This window comes from Oncorhynchus kisutch, linkage group LG29 (assembly GCF_002021735.2).
Source record: "Oncorhynchus kisutch isolate 150728-3 linkage group LG29, Okis_V2, whole genome shotgun sequence".
Lineage (NCBI taxonomy): Eukaryota > Metazoa > Chordata > Actinopteri > Salmoniformes > Salmonidae > Oncorhynchus > Oncorhynchus kisutch.
In genome coordinates, this window is record NC_034202.2 from 47,265,374 (window position 1) to 47,273,966 (window position 8,593).

Sequence of the window (8,593 nt, forward strand, 5' to 3'; positions counted from 1 at the left end):
AAAACATTTTCTCAAAAAAAAAACGTTTGCGTATTTTATTTTGATATATATATAAAAGATTACTGTATAATTTACGGTTTTCAGTTACAGGGTAGCCACGTCACAACAATCGAAAGCAGAGTTAACCTGCTGTGGTCACGGAGGATTAGGTTGTTTTTGACTGCAATATGATATACAGAATTGTCCTTGCCACCAAGTTGCTTGTAAGTTACTGTCAAATTCACAGTGTTGTGTGTTTGAGAGAGAGACAAACACAGAGACAGAGAGTGTGAGAGAGGGGGGGGGGGCAGAGAGACAGACACAGAGAGAGAGACACAGAGAGGGGGCAGAGAGAGACACAGAGAGGGGGCAGAGAGACAGAGAGAGAGTGTGAGAGTGAGATAGCACAGAGACAGACAGAGACAGAGAGGAGGCAGAGAGACACACACAGAGACAGAGAGAGACAGAGAGGGGAGGCAGAGAGACAGAGAGAGAGAGACAGAGAGGGCAGAAAGACACACAGAGACAGAGAGAGAGACAGAGAGAGGAGGCAGAGAGACAGACAAAGAGAGAGAGACAGAGAGAGGAGGCAGAGAGACACACACAGAGACAGAGAGAGAGACAGAGAGGGGAGGCAGAGAGACAGACACAGAGACAGAGAGAGGGGGCAGAGAGAATATTAATTTCTATGCCTCATTTTCAAGACTTTCGCCCTGTTGTCCTTCAATAATCCAAATTAATAAACTTGTTGTTGATTTGTTTTTGAACTGCAGTAGCCAATAGCCTAACCTTTTGTTGATTTTTTTTATTTAACCTAAACCCTGTTGACCAGCTTGTTTTTCAGCTCATATCTGGGGTTTTGTAATAGCTCAGACACACCGGTAGGATTGTCAGATGTCTGCCTGACGACTTAACACAGCAAAGGCCTAGAAGTCGTCAGCCACTCAGTGTTGTTAAAATACTCCAAACCGGTAGGTGTTAGTAGTGTTATTTGGCAATGCATGTCTGTGTGTGTTGCCTTATGGTCTAGTCCAACTATTCCCAAATAAAAATGATTCACATAAAAAATTTAAAAATAAAAAATAAAAATAAAAATTATTTACTTTTTCTTTTCTTCAGATTTCCAAACAATCCATTTCGATTTTCCAACGGGGCTATTCATTTGGGTGATGTTTTATTCTCGCCTGAGTAGTCTCGTTTCACTGCCCAAAATAAAATGAAAACCATCTGGTGTTCAGCGAAATAACAACACAATGGCAAATACAGGGAGCCTAGTCAAATAATTAACATCCAATCACATTAATCGGTACTCTGAGGGAATTCCACTAACGGTCCGTATGTAGCCAAACGTAGCTACTGCTCATGTTGGTATTTGTTCTGATGCCGCAAAAGTCATGACAGGGAGATATAGTGGAATGGTAACGCGCTTGCTCCCAACGCCACTTGGGTACACTGTAACATCCACCGAGAGGCTCTTGGGTACACTGTAGCATCCACCAGATGTGTAGCCTGCTATGAGGTCACATTGGTCTAGAGTGATGTGTAGCCTGCTATGAGGTCACATTGGTCTTTATAGTGATGTAGCCTGCTATGAGGTCACATTGGTCTAGAGTGATGTGTAGCCTGCTATGAGGTCACATTGGTCTTTAGAGTGATGTAGCCTGCTATGAGGTCACATTGTTCTTTAGAGTGATGTGTAGCCTGCTGTAAGGTCATATTGGTCTAGAGTGATGTGTAGCCTGCTATGAGGTCACATTGGTCTAGAGTGATGTGTAGCCTGCAATGAGGTCACATTGGTCTAGAGTGATGTAGCCTGCTATGAGGTCACATTGGTCTAGAGTGATGTGTAGCCTGCTATGAGGTCACATTGGTCTAGAGTGATGTGTAGCCTGCTGAGGTCACATTGGTCTAGAGTGATGTAGCCTGCTATGAGGTCACATTGGTCTAGAGTGATGTGTAGCCTGCTATGAGGTCACATTGGTCTAGAGTGATGTGTAGCCTGCTGAGGTCACATTGGTCTAGAGTGATGTGTAGCCTGCTATGAGGTCACATTGGTCTAGAGTGATGTGTAGCCTGCTGTAAGGTCACATTGGTCTAGAGTGATGTTTAGCCTGCTATGAGGTCACATTGGTCTAGAGTGATGTGTAGCCTGCTATGAGGTCACATTGGTCTTTAGAGTGATGTGTAGCCCTCTGTAAGGTCACATTGGTCTAGTGTGATGTAGCCTGCTATAAGGTCACATTGGTCTAGAGTGATGTAGCCTGCTATGAGGTCACATTGGTCTTTAGAGTGATGTGTAGCCTGCTATAAGGTCACATTGTCTAGAGTGATGTGTAGCCTGCTATGAGGTCACATTGGTCTAGAGTGATGTGTAGCCTGCTGAGGTCACATTGGTCTAGAGTGATGTGTAGCCTGCTATGAGGTCACATTGGTCTTTAGAGTGATGTAGCCTGCTATGAGGTCACATTGGTCTAGTGTGATGTAGCCTGCTATAAGGTCACATTGGTCTAGAGTGATGTAGCCTGCTATGAGGTCAAATTGGTCTTTAGAGTGATGTGTAGCCTGCTATGAGGTCACATTGGTCTAGAGTGATGTGTAGCCTGCTATGAGGTCACATTGGTCTTTATAGTGATGTAGCCTGCTATGAGGTCACATTGGTCTAGAGTGATGTGTAGCCTGCTATGAGGTCACATTGGCCTTTAGAGTGATGTGTAGCCTGCTGAGGTCACATTGGTCTAGAGTGATGTGTAGCCTGCTATGAGGTCACATTGGTCTTTAGAGTGATGTAGCCTGCTATGAGGTCACATTGTTCTTTAGAGTGATGTGTAGCCTGCTGTAAGGTCACATTGGTCTAGAGTGATGTGTAGCCTGCTATGAGGTCACATTGGTCTTTAGAGTGATGTGTAGCCTGCAATGAGGTCACATTGGTCTAGAGTGATGTAGCCTGCTATGAGGTCACATTGGTCTAGAGTGATGTGTAGCCTGCTATGAGGTCACATTGGTCTAGAGTGATGTGTAGCCTGCTGAGATCACATTGGTCTAGAGTGATGTGTAGCCTGCTATGAGGTCACATTGGTCTAGAGTGATGTGTAGCCTGCTGTAAGGTCACATTGGTCTAGAGTGATGTAGCCTGCTATGAGATCACATTGGTCTAGAGTGATGTGTAGCCTGCTATGAGGTCACATTGGTCTAGAGTGATGTGTAGCCTGCTGAGGTCACATTGGTCTAGAGTGATGTGTAGCCTGCTATGAGGTCACATTGGTCTAGAGTGATGTGTAGCCTGCTGTAAGGTCACATTGGTCTAGAGTGATGTTTAGCCTGCTATGAGGTCACATTGGTCTAGAGTGATGTGTAGCCTGCTGAGGTCACATTGGTCTAGAGTGATGTGTAGCCTGCTATGAGGTCACATTGGTCTTTAGAGTGATGTAGCCTGCTATGAGGTCACATTGGTCTAGTGTGATGTAGCCTGCTATAAGGTCACATTGGTCTAGAGTGATGTAGCCTGCTATGAGGTCACATTGGTCTTTAGAGTGATGTGTAGCCTGCTATAAGGTCACATTGGTCTAGAGTGATGTGTAGCCTGCTGAGGTCACATTGGTCTAGAGTGATGTAGCCTGCTATGAAGTCACATTGGTCTTTAGAGTGATGTGTAGCCTGCTGTAAGGTCACATTGGTCTAGAGTGATGTGTAGCCTGCTATGAGGTCAAATTGGTCTTTAGAGTGATGTGTAGCCTGCTATGAGGTCACATTGGTCTAGAGTGATGTAGCCTGCTATGAGGTCACATTGGTCTAGAGTGATGTGTAGCCTGCTATAAAATCACATTGGTCTAGAGTGATGTGTAGCCTGCTGAGGTCACATTGGTCTAGAGTGATGTGTAGCCTGCTATGAGGTCACATTGGTCTAGAGTGATGTGTAGCCTGCTGTAAGGTCACATTGGTCTAGAGTGATGTAGCCTGCTATGAGGTCACATTGGTCTAGAGTGATGTGTAGCCTGCTATGAGCTCACATTGGTCTAGAGTGATGTGTAGCCTGCTGAGGTCACATTGGTCTAGAGTGATGTGTAGCCTGCTATGAGGTCACATTGGTCTAGAGTGATGTGTAGCCTGCTATGAGGTCACATTGGTCTAGAGTGATGTGTAGCCTGCTGAGGTCACATTGGTCTAGAGTGATGTGTAGCCTGCTGTAAGGTCACATTGGTCTAGAGTGATGTAGCCTGCTGTAAGGTCACATTGGTCTAGAGTGATGTAGCCTGCTATAAGGTCACATTGGTCTAGAGTGATGTAGCCTGCTATAAGGTCACATTGGTCTGAGTCTAGGCCCAGTGGTCTGAGTCTAGTCTGGCAGCCTGCCTGCCTGCCAGAGAGAGAGCTAGAGAGAGGGGGGAGTTCTGGGTAACTCAGAACTGGGTAACTCAGGGGATGTACTATATATTGTGTTTTTTGATATGTTGTCATGTATCATAATAACATTGGGCTTATAATATTTGATTAATACTATTGTTAGTGTAGCCTGATTACATCCCACTAGGTGTAACCTTGGTCTAGCCTAACTGAGAGAGAGAGAGAGAGAGAGAGGGGGGAGTTCTGGGTAACTCAGGGTGTAACCTGGGTCTAGCCTGCCTGAGAGAGAGAGAGAGAGAGAGAGGGGATTTCTGGGTAACTCAGGGTGTAACCTTGGTCTAGCCTAACTGAGAGAGAGAGAGAGAGAGAGAGAGAGATCTGGGTAACTCAGGGTGTAACCTGGGTCTAGCCTGCCTGAGAGAGAGGGGGGGGGGAGTTCTGGGTAACTCAGGGTGTAACCTGGGTCTAGCCTGCCTGAGAGAGAGAGAGAGAGAGAGAGAGAGAGAGAGGGGAGTTCTGGGTAACTCAGGGTGTAACCTGGGTCTAGCCTGCCTGAGAGAGAGAGAGAGAGAGAGAGAGAGAGAGAGAGAGAGAGAGGGGAGTTCTGGGTAACTCAGGGTGTAACCTGGGTCTAGCCTGCCTGAGAGAGAGAGAGGGGAGTTCTGGGTAACTCAGGGTGTAACCTGGGTCTAGCCTGCCTGAGAGAGAGAGAGAGAGAGAGAGAGAGAGAGAGAGAGAGAGAGAGAGAGAGAGAGAGAGAGAGAGGGGGGGGGGGGGGTGGGGGGGGGGAGTTCTGGGTAACTCAGGGTGTAACCTGGGTCTAGCCTGCCTGAGAGAGAGAGAGAGAGAGAGAAGGGAGTTCTGGGTAACTCAGGGTGTAACCTGGGTTAAAGACATGGACAATACTTTCTAAGACTTGAGCTGCGCCAGATTGTCTCCCTGAAGAAAATGGAACCAACGGAATAGTCCCAAAAGATCAAACTCACTGTTAAATCAGGGCCAGGTTTAATTCATGAAGTTGTATATGGTGGTTAGGCTGTAAAGGATTGGTACACCTACTGTATATATATATATATATATGGTATCGAAGCAAGTACTGTGTAATGACACACATTAAAATACCGTAAAATTGATTGTATTGTACTGTAAAGATGGCAATGCTAACGTAATAGCAATGAATGAATGAAATTAATTGAGTGGGAGGGGTTTGTATTATACGGGATTGGTGAAAGCATGTTGGCTGCGAGGTAAAGTGTTTACACATTAAAGTATATTAATGAATATTTGGTGGTTTATATCACTTGGATGACTAGAAGAAAAGCTTCCAAAACATTCCCACAGCATGATGCTGCCACCACCATGCTTCACTGGAGGGATGGTGGCAGGTTTCCTCCAGATGTGACAGTTGGCATTCAGGCCAAAGAGTTCGATCTTGGTTTCATCAGACCAAAGAATCTTGTTTCTCATGGTCTGAGAGTCTTAAGGCTTCCAAACTGGCAGCGACTGCACGGTAAAACAGGCCAATAGGATGTTGCTAAATGCTTCAATCACTTAAGGTTTAAGACTTGCTGCCACTCCAATCTGTCCCCTGTACATTTTTAAATGACGGAGCACTATAACAACATAGGAGTTCAATTGGTTCAGCATTCTCACTCACAAATATAGCCTCTTACAAGGCTCGCCTCAAAATATGTTAATGAGCCAGAAACAACAATACCATGCGCCCATTATTGATCAAAAGGCTATTGGTGCTTCAAAGATACAGTATGGTATTGTATTCTGGGAGATGGAATCACAGTACCATACAAAATACAGCAATTATTTCCCCGCCAAAAACATTTTCTCAAAAAAAAAACGTTTGCGTATTTTATTTTGATATATATATAAAAGAAAACTGTATAATTTACGGTTTTCAGTTACAGGGTAGCCACGTCACAACAATCGAAAGCAGAGTTAACCTGCTGTGGTCACGGAGGATTAGGTTGTTTTTGACTGCAATATGATATACAGAATTGTCCTTGCCACCAAGTTGCTTGTAAGTTACTGTCAAATTCACAGTGTTGTGTGTTTGAGAGAGAGACAAACACAGAGACAGAGAGTGTGAGAGAGGGGGGGGGGGGCAGAGAGACAGACACAGAGAGAGAGACACAGAGAGGGGGCAGAGAGAGACACAGAGAGGGGGCAGAGAGACAGAGAGAGAGTGTGAGAGTGAGATAGCACAGAGACAGACAGAGACAGAGAGGAGGCAGAGAGACACACACAGAGACAGAGAGAGACAGAGAGGGGAGGCAGAGAGACAGAGAGAGAGAGACAGAGAGGGCAGAAAGACACACAGAGACAGAGAGAGAGACAGAGAGAGGAGGCAGAGAGACAGACAAAGAGAGAGAGACAGAGAGAGGAGGCAGAGAGACACACACAGAGACAGAGAGAGAGACAGAGAGGGGAGGCAGAGAGACAGACACAGAGACAGAGAGAGGGGGCAGAGAGAATATTAATTTCTATGCCTCATTTTCAAGACTTTCGCCCTGTTGTCCTTCAATAATCCAAATTAATAAACTTGTTGTTGATTTGTTTTTGAACTGCAGTAGCCAATAGCCTAACCTTTTGTTGATTTTTTTTATTTAACCTAAACCCTGTTGACCAGCTTGTTTTTCAGCTCATATCTGGGGTTTTGTAATAGCTCAGACACACCGGTAGGATTGTCAGATGTCTGCCTGACGACTTAACACAGCAAAGGCCTAGAAGTCGTCAGCCACTCAGTGTTGTTAAAATACTCCAAACCGGTAGGTGTTAGTAGTGTTATTTGGCAATGCATGTCTGTGTGTGTTGCCTTATGGTCTAGTCCAACTATTCCCAAATAAAAATGATTCACATAAAAAATAAAAAATAAAAAAAATAAAAAAAAAATAAGTTATTTACTTTTTCTTTTCTTCAGATTTCCAAACAATCCATTTCGATTTTCCAACGGGGCTATTCATTTGGGTGATGTTTTATTCTCGCCTGAGTAGTCTCGTTTCACTGCCCAAAATAAAATGAAAACCATCTGGTGTTCAGCGAAATAACAACACAATGGCAAATACAGGGAGCCTAGTCAAATAATTAACATCCAATCACATTAATCGGTACTCTGAGGGAATTCCACTAACGGTCCGTATGTAGCCAAACGTAGCTACTGCTCATGTTGGTATTTGTTCTGATGCCGCAAAAGTCATGACAGGGAGATATAGTGGAATGGTAACGCGCTTGCTCCCAACGCCACTTGGGTACACTGTAACATCCACCGAGAGGCTCTTGGGTACACTGTAGCATCCACCAGGAGGCTCTTGGGTACACTGCAGCATCCACCGAGAGGCTCTTGGGTACACTGCAGCATCCACCGAGAGGCTCTTGGGTACACTGCAGCATCCACCGAGAGGCTCTTGGGTACACTGCAGCATCCACCGAGAGGCTCTTGGGTACACTGCAGCATCCACCTAGAGGCTCTTGGGTACACTGCAGCATCCACCGAGAGGCTCTTGGGTACACTGCAGCATCCACCGAGAGGCTCTTGGGTACACTGCAGCATCCACCTAGAGGCTCTTGGGTACACTGCAGCATCCACCGAGAGGCTCTTGGGTACACTGCAGCATCCACTGAGAGGCTCGATATCTGAACAAGTGAGCCTCATCGAAATTGCAAGAAGCTGGACTAATGTTGCGGTTGTTGTAGAAAACCCTTGTTGATACTTGCCAGATGGACACAGCTAGATAACTAGATAGAACAATTACAAAGAAACCATTTAATTCAAGATCCATAATTGCATACAGCCCATAGGTACATTTAGATAGATAGCTAAATGGTTAGCATAATTTGTTAGCTAGCTAGGTAAAATAGACACTGCATTGACTCTCAGCAGCCAACTACAAGTAGCTGCTTCATGGAAACTAATCCATTGTGATTTAATGATAATGTTAGCTACAGTCGCTAGGTAGCTAGCTTGGTGAAGCATTTAGTGTTGTGTGCATTGTGCTGCCCTTACAAGCCAATTGGTTTTATATGAAGTGTGTGTGACTGCATGGCTCAGTTAGCAAGCTAGTTAACTAATAAGCTAGTGCATATTATCAAACCTAACAAAAATATCCTTCTTCAAGCATACAACTCCTTAGTCCTAGTCAGTTGCAGAACTGAATACATTCAACTGAAATGTGTATTTCGCATTTAACCCAACCCATCTGAATCAGAGAGGTGCAGGGGGCTGCCTTAATCGGTGCCCGGGAACTGTTGTTTTTTGGGC